At 39.7% G+C, this 22,048-nt stretch overlaps 1 protein-coding gene across 8 annotated transcripts in view; it reads left to right on the forward strand.

Moving 5' to 3' along the window:
• The window catches only part of CRADD (CASP2 and RIPK1 domain containing adaptor with death domain), a 222,240-nt gene that overhangs the window by 20,190 nt on the left and 180,002 nt on the right, over positions 1-22,048 (forward strand). The window lies entirely within an intron of this gene.

The following is a 22,048-nucleotide window of genomic DNA, read 5'->3' on the forward strand; positions in this document are numbered from 1 at the left end:
GAACAACTGGATATGCAGAAGAATTTAGACCCTCATCTCACACCATGTATAAAAATAAACTCAAAATGGATTAAAGACTTAAACATAAGACCGAAATTATGAAACTACTAGAAGAAAACCTAGGGGAAATGCTCTATGACATTGGTCTGGGCAATGGATTTTTTGGATATGACCCCAAAAGCACAGGCAACAAATACAATAGACAAATGGGATAAACAAAAGCTTCTGCACAGGAAACAACAGATTAAAGAAGTAACCTATGGAATGGGAGAAATTATTTGCAAACCATATATATGATAAGGAGTTAATGTCCAAAATACACCAGGAACTGTAAAAACTCAATAGCAAGAAAACAACCCAACTAAAAAATGGGCGGCCAGCGCAGTGGTTCATGCGTGTAATCCCAGCACTTTGGGAGGCCGAGGCGGGTGGATCGTCTGAGGTCAAGGGTTCAAGAGCAGCCTGGCCAACATGGTGAAACCCTGTCTCTACTAATAATACAAAAATTAGCCAGGCGTGGTGGCACTCGCCTGTATTCCCAGCTACTTGGGAGGCTGAGGCAGGAGAATCACTTGAAACCAGGAGGCGGAAGTTGCAGTGAGCCAAGATTGAGATTGTGCCACTGCACTCCAGCCTTGGTAACAAGAGTGAAACTCCATCTCAAAATAAATAAATAAATGGGCAAAGGATGGGAACAGACATTTCTCAAAAGACATACAAATGGCCAACAGGCATATGAAAAAATGATCAACATCGCAAATCACCAGGGAAATGGAAATTAAAATTATAATGAGATATCACCTCATACCTATTAGAATTCTAGGTGCTTATTAAAAATATGAAAGGTAACAAGTACTGACAAGGATGTGGAGAAAATGGAACCTTTGCATACTTGGTGAGAATGTGAATCAGTATAGCCATTATGGAAAACAGTATGGAGGTTCCTCAAAAAATTTAAAATAGAACTCTGTGTCTTAGCAATCCCACTACTGGGTATATATCCAGAAGAAGTGGAGTCAGTATATCAAAGAGATAGCTACACTTTCATGTTCACTGCAGCATTATTTACAATAGCCAAGATACAGAATCAACCTGAGTGTCCATCAACAGATGAATGGATAAAGAAAATATAGCATATATACATAATGAAATACTATTCAGTTTTTAAAAAGAAATACCGTCATTTGTGACAACATGGATGAACCTAGGTGATATTATGCAAAGTGAAACAAGGCACAAAAGGACAGATACCATATAATCTCACTTATATGTAGAATCTAAAAAAGTTGAACTCATGGAAGCAGAGGGTAGAATGGTAGATACCAGAGGCTGGAGGAGATGTGATTGGGGAGATGTTGGTCACAGAATGCAAAGGTTAGTTAGACAGGAGAAATAAGTTCGAGAGATCTGTTGTGCAACATGATGACTATAGATAATTAACAACCTACAGTTGGCCCTTTGTATCTATGGATTCAACCAACCACAAATAGAAAATATTTGAAAAAAAAAAAACCACAATAAAAAATAACAATTCAGCAATAAAAAAGAATACAAGTGAAAATATAGTAGGACAACCATTTACATAGCACTTACCTTGTATTAGGTATTATAAGTAATCTAGAGATTATTTAAAATATATGGGAGGATGTATGCAGGTTATATGGAAATACTATTACCATTTTATATCAGGGACTTGAGCATCCATGGATTTTGGTATCTTGGGTGGTAGTGGGGGCCTGTAGTCCCCCTGCAGATACTGACAAATGACTGTAGACTGTATTGCATTCTTGAAAATCACCTGAGTAAATCTGACATGTTTTCTTCACAAAAAATGATAAGTATATGAGGTAATGCATATTTTAATTATCTCTATTTAGCCATCCTGCAATGACCATCCTGCTATGGTCCCAATGTCTCCCAGAATTCAACTTAATCCCCATCGTGGTGGTATTAAGGGGTGGTAATAGGGGGTGGTATTAAGGGGTGAAGTAATTAAGTCATAGGGGCTTTACCCTCATGAATAGATTAGTGCCTGACTAAAGGGCTGGAGGGAACTCCCTTAGGCTCTTGTTGCCCTTTGGCATTCTGCTGCGGGAGGACACAGTGTTAACCTCTTCTGCCACGTGAAGATGCAGCAAGATGGCCCTCACCAGACACCAAATGCTTGATCTTGCACCTTTATCTTGGACTTCCAGCCTCCAGAACTGTGAGAAGTAAATTTCTATTGTTTATAAATTACCCAATCTGTGATATTTTGTTATAGCAGCAAAAATGGACTGCCAGTGTTCGTATTTCAAAACATCATGTTATACACGATAAACGTGTACAATTTTTGTCAGTTAAAATAATAAGTTAATTTAAAAAAGAGATAGCCAGTGTTTATAATAAATGAATCATCTTAACATTTGAGTTTTTGCTGTAGGGGAGGAAAAATCTCTTTTCCTCATTCATTCTAGGTTCATGACTGAGGCCCTTATAACAAAGGACAGATAAACAAGAGCAAGCATAGAAATTTATTTAATATAAATTTTACATGACACAGGAACTTTTATAAGGGAGTGAAGACCCAAAGAGGTGGTTAAACTTGTGTATTTTTATGCTAGGTTTGATGGCATGTGGATGGTTGTGGGGAAATGGGATTGGAAAAATAATATGAGCTCTAATGATAATGAACTAGGGTAAACTTTGCTAGGGCTAGGTGTTCCTGTTCTCTCTGTGATCTGCATCTTCCGAAATAAGGATGCTCCTTTCCTCTGGGGATAGGGAAGGCATTGCACATGAGAGTCACCTTACCTGTTTCAGGGGAAGGTCAGAAAATCCTTTCTAGGGTTTACAACCTGCTTTAAGGGAGAATCGGGAGAATTGTGGGAGCTGAGGGGAGGTCAGAGTGACCTGCCTGCTTATGCTGTCTTCTCAGATTCCAAGTGCCATATCTTGGGCCAGTGTGTCTTGAATCCCATCATTACCATTGGAAATTCCGTTTCAGAAGCCCACTGTTTGCTAAACTCCAGTTACTTCTAGAACTGGACACTGCTGCTGAAATCTGGAATTTCTTATGTGATGCCAAAAAAAGGAGAAAATTTAGAAGATTACGAGTATGTGTGTGTTTAACAAAGTATATATACTTTTTTCTTCAGAGAGTAAAACCTCTGAATCAACTTGAAGTAGTCTTTTCAAATTGTTATCAAGGCATGCTGCTATTTCAACTATTAGAGAGATAGCACCGGACTTAAAAGACCTTCTCTAAATGACTCTTCAGGAACTAGGAAGAGCATTTTTCACTCTGCTGTTTAAAGTATTTTGTTTGTCTTTCTATGAGTATACTGTTTCAAAGTGTTTCACTAGATTATAACCTGATTTTTTTCAGTGTCTTCTGTTTGTATGCTTTTAAGTTTCTAAATCTTTTCTCTTCATTGTTTTTCCCCAAATTGTTGGATTCTGAGTAAGCTTCTGCCAGTGTCATTTTAAAATATATTTATATCCTTCAGATGCTAAAAATAGTTTGTGCACTTTTAAATGGTTGAAAAAGAAAAGAAGATTACATGATGTTTGAAAATCACATGAAATGCAAATTTCAGTGTCTATAAATAAAGTTTTATTGGAACACAGCCATGCTTATTTGTTAACATGTTGTCTCTGGCTGCTTTCACAATACACCAGCAGGGCAGAGTCAGGTAGCTGCAACAGAGACCTTATGGTCCACAAAACCTAAAATATTTACTATCTGGCCCTTTACAGAAAAAGCCTACCACCCCTGGTATAGAGTGAGAAAGGCCAGAAACCAGAAAAAAAAACCTGTGGCTTTTCCCAAAAAAGCTTTGGTTTTTTTCTTATGACCGGAATCAGCTTTATTTGCCTTTCTTTACTTGGTGCCTAACTGAGTGCTGGATTAAAGCAAATGCTTAGTTCTAAAATTGTTTTGAGAGTCAAAACTGGGGAGGCCTTTCTTCAGGGTAAACTTTTCCTATGAATATATATCATTATCTTTGCCATTTTTTTGAGTTAGATTTTGCCAGAAGAGATTTGTCATACCAGGGCCATTGAAGCTTTTCTTTCATTTCTAAAATTGTACATAAGAGAAAAAGAATTAGGTAAACCAAACAGATAAAACCCTTTTGTGCTCTGCACATTCACACGAGGATTTAGTTTCAGCTTATCCTGTGTATTTACTCATGGTTTAGTCTCAAGATTTTTAAGTATTGGCATGATGAGATAATGTTAGCATTTGAATACTAACCACAGAAAGCATTAAGCAAGGTCTGCAGTCATGAAGCATTTGCCTTTTGTTCCCATCCATTAGGTATTTAATGTATTTTTTACATCCCCCCACCTTGTCTTTGTTTTCACCTCCTTTGAAGGAAATCTTTTGTCATTGAGACTCAAACGTTCTGATGAGTAATGCTACGCCAGGGTATGAATTTCTTCCCATTCCCTGAGATAGCCATTGTACTATTAATATTTCTGTCTGTTGTTTAGAAGTGTAGCCTGTATTAGGTTCTCAATCCCCTAAGGAATTTAACATTTTAAGTGCTCGTAGAGTGCTGTGGGCTCTAAAAGGTATCAAAAGCATTCCATCAGAAATAGAAGCTAGAGAGCCCTTGTCCTTCAAGGAGTTTGAAGTCTGTATGGTAAGAGAGGGGTAACATGCATACGAATTCTGAACATGTACTAGCAGCCTACAAAGTGAATGGAATTTCAGCAGAGCATGCAGCATGAAGGAGCGATCTCAGCGGGGAAGGGAATAAAGTAGGGAGTGCTTCGAAGGTGAATCTGCGTTTTATGGAAGGTAGAGTCATTGGTTCCAGGGGAAGAAGCCAGTCCAGATGGAGGAGACGCCAAGTACTTCCCTGACATCTCAGGATGCCTTGCTAGAACATTAAACCCAGCATGTTGCAGATGGAATGAGTTTTTCTCACTAAATCTAGGTCCTGCTCCTGCCCTCAGTATTTCCATCAATGTCATGGTTTTCTGAGTTATGCACCTGCCGCTTACTTTAGGCTTTTATTGCTTCTCCAAACTACTTTGTAACTGGTTTGCCTGTACAGAGAAGCTGCCAGATTTGTCTTCCAAAGCTTTCTTCCTATCACTGTGACCCCTGCACACCATTCCAGCATCCATTGTGCCATTCTCTGGAGAACTGCTCTTCCGCATACTAGCCAAATTTGTCTTCCTTCAGTTTTTTTTTTTTTTCTTTTGAGACGGAGTCTGGCTCTGTCACCCAGGCTGGAGTGCAGTGGCTCGATCTCTGCTCAGTACAAGCTCCGCCTCCCGGGTTCACGCCATTCTCCTGCCTCAGCCTCCCGCGTAGCTGGGACGACAGGCGCCCACCACCACGCCCGGCTAATTTTTTGTATTTTTAGTAGAGACGGGGTTTCACCGTGTTAGCCAGGCTGGTCTCGATCTCCTGACCTCGTGATCCGCCCGCCTCGGTCTCCCAAAGTGCTTAGATTACAGGTGTGAGCCACCGCATCCGGTCCAGTTTGTTTTTTAATGTGCTGTGCTGTTGGGTTTTGTTTGTTTGATTTTTATTTTGCCTGAGTGTCTTTGCCTATAGTGTGAATGTTTTTACTTCTCTCTTTGCCACGTTAACTCCAGTTCCTCCTTTGGGCTTTAGCTTAGGTGTTTTTTCAGGAAGCCTTCCCATACCTTCTATGTTGGATTAAGTCCTCTCTCATGCGCTTCTGAGCATCTTGCACCTCCTATTTGGTGTGCTTCTCTATAATAGGTTGTAACTTCCAGAGGGCAGGGACCTAGTGCTATTGGACAAATGGTAAGTGCTCAAATAAAAGATGTTGTTTTTTTCTTAAAATATATTTAAATTTTCCTCACTGTCTACAAAATTAATTTCAGACATTTTTAAATTCATTTCAGACCTTCTGTAATATGGCCCGACCTTATCTATATTAATTATTGAATTAGATTTGGCAACATTTAACAGAAAACCCAAATGACAGTGATTTTAACAAGATGGAAGGTTTATTTTTCCCTTCTCCTCCTCTTCCTCCTGTTTCTCCTCCATATCCTTCTCTCTCTCTCTCTGTGACACACACACACACACACACACACACACACACACAATCTGTAAGTAGTCTCCAGGGCTGTGGGCTGGTGTGACTGCTCCACAGTTACCAGAGGCCAAGGCTTCTTCTCTCTTTATGCTTTGCCATCCTTGCCACGTGATTTCCATTCTCAAGATTCCCTCATGGTCCTAACTGGCTGCTGGAGCCCCAGGCCATCTTGTCCCTTGTGGGAATAGTGCTAGCAGAGTAGAAGGGAGACTCAGAGAGAGGAAGACAAAAAGGAAGCTAACATGAAAAAGACATTTTCGTCAAATGCTAGTTCTTTGAACTTCTGGGAAGAAAAGAGTTTCTAGGAGACCACAACTTTTTACTGCTTTGAAGATTCCAAATTCCTGAGAATATGATTCAGTTAGTGAGTAACATTCTCTATGCTGGCAAAGGAGGAAATTACCTGGATCTGGACCTATCTTTGGAGGATGAGAGAGGAGCTGTTATCTCTCCCCCACTGATACAATGATGTTGTAATGTCTTTTCAGTAGGCATTTGCCTGAGCTCTTTTTTTTGGACTATAATTTCCCCCCACCCCACTTTCTCTAATCTCTGCTTCTCAAAATCTTATCTATTCTTCAGAGCCTAATTCCTTTCTTTTCCCAGAAGCTTTTCCACATTCTCCTCATCTGGGATTTTTTTTTTTCTTTGAACCTCCACAGATTTTTGTGATGATCTTTCTCCATGTTTTAACATAGTTACCGGTAAACTTATCTAACTCTTCCCTAGCTCCCTCTCACCATCGAATGCCATCCCCTTGAGTTAAGTCAGGGACTATGCCTTGTTCACATCTGCTGCAGCCATCACAGAACCTTTAACAAAGTAGGTTCTTAAATCTTAAATGAGTGCATGCTGTGAGGGAAGAAAAGCAAATAGACTTTTTGGCTCAAATAAAGAATTGATGTGTTTAGAAGACAGGTAAAGAGAAAAGGGACGAGTTGTCGGATGATCTTGATATCTAGGCTTTGAATCTGGGCTTGGCAGGGTAGGTGCATGAGCCCTGAATATAAGGGAGCTGGCCTAGGGAGAGAAAAAAACCATCACTTCAACTCCTGTCTTCCAGGGTGTTGACTTCATTAACTGCCCCACATCTACCAGATTTCCCCAGATCTTAGTTGACATAGAGACATTCATTCTGTTTCTCACCTTAAGAAAATCCATCCTGAGTTAGCTTCAGTTGGTGCTGCTGCTAGGCCTGATGGTGATAGGCTTTGGGAGGAACTGAGAATCCCAAATGCTAGGTGGTATCTGAATGTGGCATTACGAGATATAATGCTCTCAACTCTGCAATTTCTCTTGTAAGAGGGAAACAATTCAACCTATTCTTTGACTCCTTTTCTGGGTTTTCTTGGCTCCAGGCATCTTAGAACACTGATCACACTGTTCCACCACCCCCAATCTTTACCTCCATTCTCTCTACCCTCCCAGCCCCCACCAAAACACAATTCTTTTCAGGCAAGTGCACCATACAGGTGCTCTGGTGGTCCCGTAACTGAGGATGTAGTTGCCAGCCTTTTAGCAATATCAAGAGTTCTCTGGAGGCTCGAGAGCAGTGGCCTTGGTTAAATTGGACAGAATCACCTTTTTGGTAAATTCCCTTCCGATTCATTTCACAAATGGCTTAAATCATTTATGTTGTTTTGTTCAATCCAGTCAGGAAATGAAAGCATTGCCATTTTAATTGTTTTAGAACAGCATTTTACACCTAATATAGACTCCCAAAGCCAGCCAAATGCAGATTTTGGCTCCTAGATCGCTGACTGCATGCTGACTGTGTTCTTGACTGCGGAAGAAAACAGATCCAGCCAAAGACTGATTAACTTCCAAAGGTCACAAAAGAAGTTTCTCTTTATCTAAGAAAGAAAGTAGGTGCCATTAGGTGTTGATTTTTTTTAAAAAGTCCTTTTAATTTAAACAACATTTGAATAAAAATTATGGTATAGTCAACCACAAATCAGTTGATCAAGTCTCAAATTTTGGCAGTCTGCCTTGGTTCTGTGTTCTTGGGCAAGTTTACTTTCTTTTTCTTTTTCTTTTTTTTGAGACAGGGTCTGGTTCTGTTGCTCAGGCTTGAGTGCAGCAGTGTGATCTTGGCTCACTGCAACCTCTGCCTCAAGCATTGCTCAAGCAACCCTCCCACTTCAACCTCCCAGTTAGCTGGGACTACAGGTGCATGCATGCCACCACACCTGGCTAATTTTTGTATTTTTTTGTAGAGACGAGGTTTTACCATGTTGTCCAGGCTGGTGTAGAACTTCTGAGCTCAAGCGATCTGCCCACCTCAGCCTCCCAAAGTGCTGGGATTACGGGCAGGAACCACCATACCCAGCCTCTTTTTTTAAAAAATAATTTTTTACTTTGAAATAATTTAAGACAAGAAGTTGCAAAAATAGTACTGAGAGATCCCAGGTACCTTTCACTCAGCTTCCCCCAATGATAATATCTTACATGATCATAGCACATTGTTAAAAGCAGGAAATTGACATTGGTGCAATACTAGTAATTCAAGAACAGACCTTATTGGAATAGGTTTTACATGCAATCTGTTTTTAGTGTGTGTAGTTTTGTGAAATTTTATTACCTTTGTAGATTCATACATGCTTTTGATTTTTAATGCTCACTTACCGTCAAATTATTTGGAGCCTTTCTTTTTTTTTTTTTTTTTGTAGAGATGGGGGTTCCACCATGTTACCCAGGCTGGTCTCGAACTCCTGAGCTCAAGGAATCTGCCTGCCTTGGCCTCCCAAAGTGCTGGAATTACAGGTGTGAGCCACCACACCTGGCCTATTTGGAGCCTTTGTGTGAATAATTAATAATAGCAAAACTGGAAATTATTTAATCTGGAAATCTCAATTTAATACTCTTAACAAAAAGACTACTGGATTAGAAAGTAGAAAGTCAGGTTCTAATTCCAGCTCTTCAACTAGGCAGTTAAACTTCTTTGGTTAAGTCATTTACATACTTGGTACATCATGTACTCATCTCTGAAATGAGTGAGCTAAATGAAACAAATCTTGATTTCCACTTCTGTGTACTGTATTTTAAAAGGCACCATCTGTATTTTACCACATTGTTCTAGCCAAAAACTTAGGCATCATCCTTGTTTCCTTCTTTGCTGTACCTACCCTCTTTCCTTCTGTATATTCCATTAGCAAGTCTTCTACAACATTCCCCAAATCTGTCTACTTGAGTCCATCCCTTGCCTGGATTACTGCAGTAGCCTCCACATGTACTTTCCCGTAAAACGTTTTCCACATGGCAATCAGAGCCATCTTTTAAAAATAGAAATCAGACTTTGTTATTCCTCTGCTTAAAACCTCCTCCTAGGACTTTACATTGCACTGAGAATCAGAGCTCCTCACCAGGGCCCAAAAGGGACACCGTGACCTGGGGACTCCTGCTGGCTTCTTCAGTCACATCTATCATTCCCTGCCTTCTCCCTGTAGCCCAGCACAGGCCTCCTCTGTCACTCCAGTCAGCCAAGTCAGTGCCCACCTCGAGGCCTTTGTTCCAGCCTAGCCGTTCTCTGTGCCTGGTGTGCCCTGCTCCCAGTTTTGCTCTAATAAGTGGCTCCCTCTGGTAATTTAGGTGTCAGGCCTCCTTGATGAGGCCTGCCTGATCAGTCCAAATTAGCCACCTCCCAAGTCACTTTCTGCAACATTATCCTGTTTTGTTTCTTGCACAGCATTTAACACTATCTGGAATTATCCTCCGCACTTGATTGGACTTGTTACTTGACAAGTGAATTTCCCTTCTCTAGACTGTAAGCTCTTTCAGAAGTAGGGCAGCTTTAACTGCCTGGTTTATCTGCATCCCCAGACCCCAGGACAGTGCCTGTCCCATCAATAATTATGTGTTGAGCAGATGCATTTATGGACCAGATCATCACAGAGGATTTTGAAATTGAAAAAATTACTTAATTAAATGAAGTGTTTAAAATTAATTTTTGGGGATTCTGAAGGGAACTTTTATGATTAAATTTCTGTGTACTACAGGTTGCCTATTGTGTAGTCGTGTTTTAGTAAAAGTTCTTTTCCTGAGGCAGGACCATTTCAGATGGGAAAGATAAGTTTTCTGTGCTCTAGGGACAGTCTCCTGTCTGCCTTGAACACATTAGACAGATGACCTTAATGATCGGAAGAGATGCATTGGAAATACATTCCTTTCCCCCATCAGCAGTGCTTTTGCATTAGCATTGAGCAGGATTTGACTTTCTTGGTGATACAGAAGGTGCAAGAAGCTTAGTATCATGTGGTTTGACATTTAATCAGACTTGCTTTCCTTGTTAACCTAAAGGCCTTCCTCTTCTTTGGAATTTAATGTGTCAGTAATGGCTCCTAGAGCTGGAACAGATGGAGCTGCTGATGTTCTCACTTAAACGAAAAGAACATGATTTATATCCTCAGCTTCATTTCTTAAATTCTTGTTGAACTTTCATTTGATTGTCAGAGCCACATAACCAGAATGTCACTAAATTTGCTTTCGCGACATTACCATCTACTTTTGCTTTTTAAGCAGTTTTGGAAATGTGATGTAGTATAGGAATATGAGTACATGTTTTTAAACATGTATTATTCGGAGTTAATGATTCACTGCTGCTGAAGGAGTAGTTTCTGTGTGAAGGCAATGGTTATTTTTTTCATTAAATATTCTCATCAGAAGTTAATATGTTTTTCTTCTCTTATTCTGGACTTGTCTTTTAAAAAAATACATGTACTCGTATAGCTGCCAATGAGACAAGTGTTGACATTTTGGTTTCTTTTGTTATGGTTTTATTGTTGTTATTGCTAATGAATGATTTTTGAAGCAAATATGTACTTTCAAGCAAATATGTGCAAATATGAAGTTGGAAGATGATATTTTCTCTTAAAAGCATTTTACCATTTTCACATTGCCATGCCCTTAGCTTTCAGGGTGTTTTCTTGAGGCATTATTTTCTTTTGTTGATTCTTTAAAATGTACCAATGGTGAGTGTGAATTCATAGTATGAAAAATGTGGGTGATAGACTATGATTAGACATAGTTCAAGATAACAGTTTATATGAAAAATTGATGCTCTAAAGCATTTGCTACCAAAATTTGTTTTTGTGTGTGTGTGTTACCTTTACTCTTCTCCTTGGGTCCACTTAATGGTTCTGTATTTTTTTGGAGAGCCAAATATGTCTTGAAGGTAGTCGGGGAGAGGGAGGAGGAGCAACATGAAATGAGTGTGCTGTTTTATCAGAAGCCACTTATTCACAGGGCCTGAAGTGACAGCTGTTGGGAGAAGTGATATTCATACTGATGGGGGTAAAACTGCCTACTCATTTTGGGGAGCTTTTGTTTTCACAATAAAAATTCTTTGTACAAATAAAGGATGTTCTAAAGGAGAGGACTATTTGCAATTGAGTGTTTTCTATTCTGGCAGCATCCGATTGAAAATCATTTCAGAAATTCTTAGTATTGCATGCAATCATTGTTTAGTAGCTAGATCTTTTTAACTTTATGATAGAATTGTACATTTCATTTCTGTTTTAAGTCCTATCCATGTATTTAAGTAGTGTAATAAATTATTTTCTTGCCAGCAGGGTGACTTGAGTGAAAAAATATGTATAATTTGGCCAGTAGCCTAATTCTGTGACCTCTACAATCCAAATGGATGCCGTGGCTTTTACTTTGGTTACATTTCAAATGACTTTAATTGGCCTGAAGTTCTATTAGTATGATTGATTCAGGATACCCATTCAAAGTCATCTCATTTGTCTGTGTCATTTGTCATGGATCAAATCTCTGGGCAAAGCAGTCATTGAACCTTGGTTAAACCTCAGACTGTGTCCGTCTGTCAATTTTATAAATGATTGGGAGGAAGGTACTCTTGTGAGTTCTGGATCAGTAGTGATATGATTCTGTTTCTGTTTTTTGCTTTTTTTAAATCTACTGCTACATAATAGACCACTCCAAAACTTGGTGCCTTAAAATAACCATTTTACCTTGGTCATGATTTTGTGGGTTAGGAATTAAGAAAGGGCTCAGCTGGGCAGTTTGTCTCTGATCCACATGGTGTCAGCTGAGGAATCTGGGGATAGGGGATCCACTTTTGAGATCTCAGACTCAGATGTCTGGTGACTTGACTGGGGTGCGTGGCTCTGGGCAGGGGGCTTAGCTGGGGCCCAGCATGTGGTCTCTCCATGCGGCTTAGGTTTCTTTTAGCATGGGAGCTGGGTTTCCCAAAATGTGAGGATGGAAGCTTCAAGGCTGAAGGTTTCTCAGGATGTAGACTCATAAGTCCCAGAACACCAGTTCTCCTGCTTATTGGTCAAGTAAGTCACTAAGTTCAACCCAGACTTGGGGTCAGGAGGGGGTCAGGGAGGGGAGTAGCATTATCCTTCACTTTTCATTGGGAGAAGAAACAAAGGATTTGAGGCCATCATTAATGGCTAGTGATGAGATCACATCAGAATAGCATTTATTTAATAGCAATTTATTACTCTCCTGAGGTTCAGGTGGCTTAAAGTGCAAATATTAGTAGGTAGTTCCATGTAAGGGAATCCCATTCCAAGTGGCACAGCCTTCATTTAAACAAAACTCTGATGTAATTCATTCTAGTCATTTGATGGATGGAGACTCTAAAAGTGGCATGAATATAATCTCAAAATATCTAGAAAGATGTCAGTCCTCTGAGTCATTGTGCAAACTAGTTTGTTGAGAGAGTTCAAAGGCATCATGGATCTTAACAGCTAGAAAAGATTCTAAGAGATTACATCATCATTATCACCTTATGGAAAGATTTATTGAGCATCTGTTAGGTGCCAGGCCCTGGGAATACAGAAGAGGATATGACTGATTCTTGCCGTTGAGACATAGTTGAGGACATAGAATTGATACACAAGAGATGAATAGAAATCCATGGAATATAGACTAACTGGTAAATAAAAGTACAGGTGATAAGAGCACAAGAAGGAGAAGTAATCAATAGAGGCTTAGCTAGGGGCTAGGAAAGGCTGTAAGGACTTTCCATCACTCTGAAAACATGAAGTCCAAAGTGTTGGCCATTACCTACAAGTCCCTTTGAGATCTGGATCCCTGTATCCTCTCTGATCCCCTTTGCTACCTCTCTTTTCCTCACTCACTGGCCTTCTTCCATGGAAGTATAGGCATTTGAGGATCTTTGCCACTTGCTCATTCCTCTGCCTGGAATGCTCTTTTTCCAGATATTCCCATAGTTTGCTTTCTCACTTCCATCAGATCTCTGGTCAACTGTGCTCTCCTCCAGCCTTCTCTGACCACTGTATCTACTTCCTGTTCATCAACACATTTATCTCCATGAAGCCAGGGGCATTGTCTGCCTTGTTAATTATTGTATCCTGAGCACCTAGAGTAGTGCCTGGCATCATTGGTGCCCAACAAAATATGGTTGAATGTACGAATGAGTAAATGAATGCAGAATCTTGAAACAGGGTGTGCTTTTGGGCTGCTATAACAAAGTAGTGTAAACTGGGTAGCTTATAAACAATAGAAATTTAATTCCCACAGTTCTAGAAGCTGGGAAGTCCAAGATCAAGTCACCAGCAGATTAGGTGTCTGGTGAGGGCCCATTTCCTGGTTCATAAGACGGTACCTTGTTGTGTCTTCACATGGTAGGAGGGTCAAGATAGCTCTCTCGGGCTTCTTTTATATGGGTACCAATCTTGTTCATGAAGGCTCTGCCAAAGGTAAGATTTAGCAAAGTGGAGAATAGATGATATTGCTGGATGCCTGCAAGGCAGAGTGAAAGAGAAGCAGAAAGTTCCATAATATATTCATAGATCATGTGCATCAGCTCTCTGACACCAGGGGTCCTTATTTTACAACTCTGAGTCCTGCAAACCATTTTGCGAATATGTAAGCATTGTAATAGGGCTTGCACAGGAAGTGATTTATTTTTTTCTTTATTTTTAACTTGTATTATAGGTTTGGCAATACATATGAAGGTTTGTTAGGTAGGTAAACGTGTGTCACAGAGGTTTGTTGTACAGATTATTTCATCACCCAGGTATTAAGCCCAGTACCCAGTAGTTATCTTTTCTGCTCCTCTCCCTCTTCCTACCCTCTCCCCTCAAGTAGACCCGAGTATCTATTGTTTCCTTCTTTGTATTCATATGTTCTTATCATTCAGCTCCCACTAAAAAGTGAGAACATGCAGTATTTGGTTTTCTGTTCCTGAGTTAGTCTGCTAAGGGTAATTAGCCTTCAGCTCTATCCATATTCCCACAAAAGACATGATCTTATTCTTTTTTATGGCTGTGTAGTATTCCATGGTGCATATGTACCACATTTTTTTAATCCAGTTTGTCATTGATGGGCATTTAAGTTGATTCCATGTCTTTGCTGTTGTGAATAGTGCTTCGGTGAACATTCATGTGTGTGTGTCTTTATGGTTGGTTGATTTATATTCGTCTGGCTATGTACCCAGTAATGGGATTACTGGGTCGAATGGTAGTTCTGCTTTTAGGTCTTTGAGCCATAGTACTTTCCACAAGTGGTTCATTTTAACTAGAATAGCTGGTTCATGACTGGTGGCAGTTATTGGAGAACTTGCCTTTCTTGAAAAATATTCTGTACTATACCATTTCTTTGTCTTTTCTCCTGCTCATATTTCTGTCTGGAATATCCAGCTTTTTGTATTGACCTGTTGAAATTCCACATGAATGTTCCAAAATATAGTGACTTAAAACCACAGTTTATTATTTCTCACAATTTGGTGTGTTGGCTGGGTTCAGCTGAGTGGTTTTCTGTTCCATGTGGTGGTGTCTGCTAGCATCACTAATACAGCAGATGTTTTCAGTTTCAGAACTTGGCTGGACTAGAATGCCCAAGAAAGCTTTACTCTCATGTTTCCTGTTGGCTGTGGACTAGAGTTCCTTAGTTTTCCTCCGTAATGTCTCATTTCCTCTGGTATCTAGACCAGCCACCTTACAGCATGGTGGCTGGGTTCCAAGTGTGAGAATAAGGAAGCTTTTACTTCATTTTACTTTTCCGTTTTTGTTTTTTTTTTTTTGAGATGGAGTCTTGCTCTGTTGCCCAGGCTGGAGTGCAGTGGCACAATCTCGGCTCACTGCAACTTCTGCCTCCTGGGTTCAAGCAATTCTCCTTCCTCAGCCTCCCTAGTAGCTGAGATTACAGGTGCACACCACCACACCGGCTAAATTCTGTATTTTTAGTAGAGATGGGGTTTCACCATGTTGGCCAGGCTGGTCTCGAACTCTTGACCTCAGGTGATCCACCCACCTTGGCCTCCCAAAGGGCTGGGATTACAGGCGTGAACCACCATGCCTGGCCAGCTTCTATTTCTCTTGAAGCCTAGATCTAGAACTGGCACATCAGTTTCATCACATCCTATTGGTCAAAATGAGTCACAAGGCCAGCCCAAATTCAAAGGGAGGGGAAGTAAATTCCCCTTCTTGATGGGATAGTTGGGATGCACAGACAGGGATAGGAAGAATGATTAGTGGTGATGTTTGCTGACAGTCCTCTTCAGTATGCTTAGATATTTGTTAGCATTATCTTTTCAGTAAAAGATAGGTATTATTAGTGAAGTCCAAGGCCTTTGAGTATTATTTGAACCCTTTGGTTTTGAGCTATGAATTGTTTATAGAGTGAATTGCTGTGAACATTTTGGGCTTTATTGAGCTGCAGCTGAAGATGATCATTGATTGACTGCCCCCCCCCCCCCCCTCCCACCCCCGCCTTTTTTTTTTTTTTTTTGCTTTACTTGCCATTCATATTGTGTTGTACATGTTCCTCTGGGTATATTAGAGGTTGAAATCAAAAGCCAAAGGAATCTGAAGGGGGTCCTCAGCTCTTCTCTGGGTCTTACTGTAACCTAGAGCAAGTGACTCCATCAGCAGGACAAGTAAACTCAGGAAAAGAAGCAAAAAGGAAACAAGCCAGTTGCTCTGGGCTGAGATAATGTTAAATGGCAGAGGGAAGCCTGAGTTACTCAACTGCTGCTTGGCTTCCATCTTCTCTGTCCTTGTTTCTCTGATTCAATTCTTGCTTCCTACAGTTGATTTCCCACATAGGCAAGCAGAGGGATCTTTTAAAAATGTAAGTCAGATCATGTTATTCTCCAGCTTAAAAACCCGAGGTGGGATTTCATTGTACTTGTAATAAAATCCAGACTCCTCATCATAAATTAGCTCCCACTCTTGCCTCTTTACCTCTTCTCTTACTCTTCTCCCCTCCCTCTTTATCAGCCACATTTTATTTCTTTCTGTTCCTTGAGCCCTCGAGGTTCATCCTGCCAAATTCATCCCATTTTAGGGGTTTTGTACTTGCTGTTCCCTCTCTCTGGAACACTCTGACCCTAGATCTTTGTGTGGCTGGTTCTTCATTCAAGCCTCAGCCCAGAGGACCTCATAAAAACCTTTTGTACCTTCCTAGACCTTTTTTTTTTTTTTCTGGAGACAGAGTCTCACTCTGTCCCCCAGGTTGGAGTGCAGTGGCACAATCTCAGCTCACTGCAACCTCCACCTCCCCAGTTCAAGTGATTCTTGTGCCTCAGCCTCCTGAGTAGTTGGGATTACAGGCGTGAGCCACCACTCCTGGCTAATTTTTGTATTTTTAGTAGAATTGGGGTTTCACCATGTTGGCCAAGCTGCTCTTGAACTCCTGACCTCAGGTGATCTGCCCACCTTGGTCTCCCAAAGTGCTGGGATTACAGGCATGAGCCACCACACTTGGTCTCCTAGACTCTTAACAGTGCACTAGACACTCGCCCTCTCACAGTTCCTATGTTCTGTTTTTTCTAGCACTGACTGTTCTTTTTCTCTATTTTCTCATGTATAAAGGTGGGGTTAATAAAAGAGGTACATACTTCGTAGAGTTGTTAAGAGGATTAAACTAGTTACTATTTAGAAGAGTATCTGGAGCATGATATTGCTCTCAAATATAGCTTTATTGTTATATCATTCTTTACTACCTGAAATTGTCCTGCTTAGTTATATGCTAGTTTATTGTCTTTCACTTATTGCTAGTGTCTGCCTTTTGCAAGCAAGGACAGCATTTACGTATCTTTTTTACAGCTCATCCGTATTCCTAGTGTGTTGTCATACACAGTAGGTCCTTGACAAGTACTCGTAAAGTCAATAAATGAAAGGCAGGAATATTTATTTTGAACAGGTCAGAAAAAACATTAGTAACATTAAATTAAAGCTTGCGAAAGTTGAATGGATTGTAAAAGATTGTTTAGTTGTTCAAAATGGGTTTTGGATTTTTGGTCCAGAAGCATTCTGTTCCAGGACACTGAAAGAACCCAGGGATAATTCATTGTTAATTTTTATTTTTATGGAATTTTGAAGAGTGAGAAATTGTTGTAATTATGAAGACAGGTAAATGACATTCTGATTTTCGAGAGTGAGGAATGTGGGCTTAAAAACTGTAGACTAGGAGCTTTATGCTACTTGTGGGCAGAATTCTAGAATGGGTTATTAAAAGGATGATTTGTGAATGCTTAGGACAGTGTTGTTTAGTGGGAAAGTGGAGCACCCTTAGAGAAAAGAGGCCTGGAGAAATGAATTGATTTTTTTTTTCAGGTGACTACTGAGCTTGGTGGCAGAATTGAGAATAAAGACTCCCTGACTTCAGACCAGTGTTCTCTCTGTTCCAGTAGTGTTTTCAATCTGGGACCATAGAGCTGCTCAAATTCAAGCAAAATAGAATCTTTTTTGTGTGTGTCTTTATTTTGAAGATCGTTTTTTTTTAAAGCCACTTTCAAAAACAGTTTTTCAGTTGGGGTACATTGACCTCTGAAAGTTCTAGGACACAGTCTCAGGAGCCCATGAGATTTAGTTCTCCTTCCCACCACTTCAAAAGAGGTCTGTGCGGTACTCTAGGTTCAGAAACTTGGCACCATGGTATTTTGCCAGTTTATCTTATTAACTGAATGCTGTCTGTAGTGACTCTGCAGAAAACAATGTTATGTTCTTCTGTCAGACTTGTGCTGTTCAATATGGTTGCACGTAGCCATGTGTGGCCATTGAGCGTGAAAATGTGACTCCTGTAAGTTGATTATAGACTACCATGTAATATAGTCACCCCTCAGTGTCCGAGGGGTATTGGTTCCAGGACCCCCTGCACATACCAAAATCCACAGATGCTCAAGTTCCTCATATAAAAATGGCATAGTATTTTTATGTGATCTACATACAGCCTCCTGTATACTTTAAATCATCTCTGGATAATTTATAATACCTAATACAATGTAAATGCTATGTAAATAGTTGTTATATTGTTTGTTTGTTTTCTTAAAGTTTTTTTTAATGGTTGTATTGTTATTGTTTATTTAAAAAATATTTTCAATTCAAGGTTGGCTGAATCTGCACATACAGAACCTGGGGATACGGAGGGCTGACTGTATCATACACATTAGATTTCAAAGACTTAGTATGAAAAAATAATGTAAATATCTCATGATTTATTTTGAATATCTGTTGAAATGATATTTTTGATATATTGGGTTACATAAAATATATTAAAATTAATTTCATCTGGCTTTTCCTTTTTAAAACGTGGCTACTAGACAATTTAAAATTATATATGTGACTGGCATTCATTAGAACTTGATACCTCTCTCAGGAGGAAAGGTGGAAGGAACTGGTGGATATCACTGTGCAGATGAGGTGATATGACAGCTGCCTTCAGCTCTTTGGATGGCTCTCATTCATAAAAGAGATTCTTTCTGTTCTGTGTTTCTCAAAAGGTCGAACGAAGACATAGAAAAAGCAAGTTAATGTAAGATAGACCCTTCTAAAATAGTTGTCCAAAGAAAATATAGGCTCCTTCTAGAGATAATGAATTCCTTGTCACTATACATAATTCAAGAAGAGGCTAAATAGCTGCTTAATGAGGTTGTTTAGAGGGAGATCAGGTGGTTAAAAGTAATGCCTTTCCAATCCTGAGAATTTGTGACTTGATGAAATTGGGCAAAGGGCTGATTTTACAGCTACATGAAATAAATGGATTCTGTGGGCAGGAGAAGAAAGCATTTTATTTCACTCCCTGTGCTTTTCCTTTAAACTTTCACATGAGTATTTTCCAGTTGAGGAGCTTTTGCATTCTTGGTTACAGAAAGATGTTTGATTGTCTAATCCCAGGGAATCTGGTGAACAGTGTATCAGTTAGGAATGTGCTTGGCAACAAGTAAACAAACAAACCAAAGTGACAATGGCAAATAAGTAGAGATTTATTTTAATCCTATAACAAGAACTCTGGAGGTCAGCTGCTTCTGGCATTGATTCATTGGCTCAAAGGCATCAGAGCGAGTGTCTCTGCTATTCTCTTGGCCTTCCTTTTCCTCGTAGTAGCAAGGCAGTCACAGCTACCAACAGCACATCCGTAAGGCTGGAAGAGGCACGGAAGTTGCTCAGCCCCTACTGCATCTGTCACTTTTTCTCGGGAAAAGCAGTAGTCTTTCCAGAAATCCTCAACACAATTCCTCTTCTGATTCATTGGGCAGAATTGTCTCATGGCCACTCCTTGGTACAAGGGAGGCTGCAAAGTGAATGTTTGCTCTTCTAGACTCTACGATTGAGACAGGACAGGAGGAGAAGGAGGTTGGGAATGGCATTTGTGTCAGCCAAAAAGAACAGGGTCTGCCGCAGATAGTTTTAGGTGTGACTGAGGGCACCACTCCCAAGTCAAACATCAAGTGCTTGGGAGTTGAGACATCATCCAATGTCCTTTTTTTTATTAAAAAAAAATTCTTTCACTAAGTGGTTTTAGCTGCCATTGATGATTGTAGCCTTGGATGAGTTTTATTAAACAATTCTTTCTTTTTAGAGAAGAGAAAATTGAGGACCCGAGAAGTTAACGCCTTTGATTTCTATTGAAATTACTCATAGGGTAAGAGTGAGAGTTCTTGCTTTGCCCTTTCCACCTTCCTGACTTCATCAGCAAAGAAGAGAATCTTGGTTTTATTTTTCATTATCTGCAAATGATATGTCCATAACAGTAGTTATTTGTCACAAAAATACTTCACAAGAACATTGGTAAACACATACAAATGTTAGCAGTTCTGAACAGGCATTTATTGTAGAGGAACCTGTTTATGATGAGAAATATGAAAGAATTGAGACAGTGGGCCTCTACCATAGAGGAGGGAAGAAACTAGTTGGGTGAAATTTAGTGTTAGGATGTTTTGTCAAAAAACTATTTTTGGGAGGCTGAGGCAGGAGGATGGTTTGAGCCCAGGAGTTCCAGACGAGCCTGGACAACATGGCAAGATTCCATATCTACAAAAATAAATAAATAGAAATTAAAAAAAATTTTTTTCATCTTTAACATTAATGGCAAATATTTAGAGCTATATTTAATGGAAGTATATGTGAATTGGTGGTATAAACAGATTTTTCCAAACTCTTTTTACTTGTAATTTCTGTGGCTGTAACAGACTTTTACTAGCCTCTTAGGAGTTTCTTAAATCCTTTTTCCCCATTTTCTTTGGTCTATGATAAAGAAGTAATCTGAAGTAGAAAAAATTATTTAGGCTGGGCACAGTGGCTCACGCCTGTAATCCCAGCACTTTGAGAGGCTGAGGCGGGGGGATCGCTTGAGGTCAGGAGTTCGAGATTAGCTTGGCCAACATGGTGAAATACAAAAATACAAAAATTAGCCAGGCGTAGTGGCAGATGCCTGTAATCCAAGCTACTCGGGAGGCTGAGGCATGAGAATTGCTTGAATCCGGGAGGCGGAGGTTGCAGTGAGGTGAGATTGTGCCACTGCACTCTAGCCTGTGTGACAGAGCAAGACTCCACCTCAAAAAAAAAAAAAAAGGAAAAAAATTACTTAGATGAGCTAATTTTTGAAGATGGTCTTATAAAGTTTATTTTTTATTAATACACTTTATTTTTTAGAGCAGTTTTAGATTCCCAGCAATATTGGGTGGAAAGTATGAAGAATTGCTATATACTCCCTTCCCCTGCAGATGCACAGCTCCTCCCACTGTCTACAGCTCCCAGGAGAGGTGTGACATTTGTTATCATTGATGAACTTATATTGACACATCGTTATTACCCAAAGTCCATAGTTTACCTTAGGGTTCATTCTTGATATTGTACATCCTATGGGTTGGGACAAATATATAACGACATGTATCCACATTTATGGAATCATACAGAGTATTTTCACTGCCCTAAAAATTCTCTGTGCTCTTGATTATTCATCCCTCCTTCCACACAACCCCTAGAAACCACTGATTGTTTTACTATCACCATAGTGTTGCCTTTCTAGACTACTATATCGTTGGAATCTTGTAGTGTGTGGCCTTTGCAGATTGGCTTCTTTTACTTGGTAATATGCATTGAAGTTCCCCCCATGTTTTTTCATGACTTAACAGCTCGTTTCCTTTTAGTGCTGAATAATATCCCATTGTCTGGATATCACCGTTTATTTATCCATTCACCTACTGAAGGATATCTTGAATGCTCCAAGTTTTGGCAATTATGAATAAAGCTGCTTATAAACATCTATGTGCAGGTTCCTGTGTGGACGTGCATTTTCAGTTCATTTAGGTAAATACCAAGAAGCATGACTGCTGGATCATATTTTAAGAATATGTTTAGTTTTGTGAAGAATTACCAAACTGTCTTCCAAAGTGGCTATACCATTTTGTGTTCCTACCAGCAATAAATGAGAGTTCCTGTTGCATCACACTTTACCAGCATTTGGTGTTGTCAGAGTTTTGGATTGTGACCGTCTAATGGGTGTATAGTGGTATCTCATTGTGTTTTAATTTGTGTTTCCTTAATGATATATGGTGTTGAACATCTTTTCACATACTTACTTGCCATCTGTATATCTTCTTTGGTGAGATATCTGTACAGGTCTTTGGCCATTTTTTAAATCAAGTTGTTCATTTTCTTGTTGAATTTTAAGAGTTCTTTGTCTATTTTTTGTAACAGCCCTTTATCATATGTGTCCTCTGCAAATATTTTTTCTAGTCTAACTCATCTTCTCATTCTCTT

Source organism: Pan troglodytes, chromosome 10, assembly GCF_028858775.2.
Source record: "Pan troglodytes isolate AG18354 chromosome 10, NHGRI_mPanTro3-v2.0_pri, whole genome shotgun sequence".
In the NCBI taxonomy this organism is placed as follows: Eukaryota; Metazoa; Chordata; class Mammalia; order Primates; family Hominidae; genus Pan; species Pan troglodytes.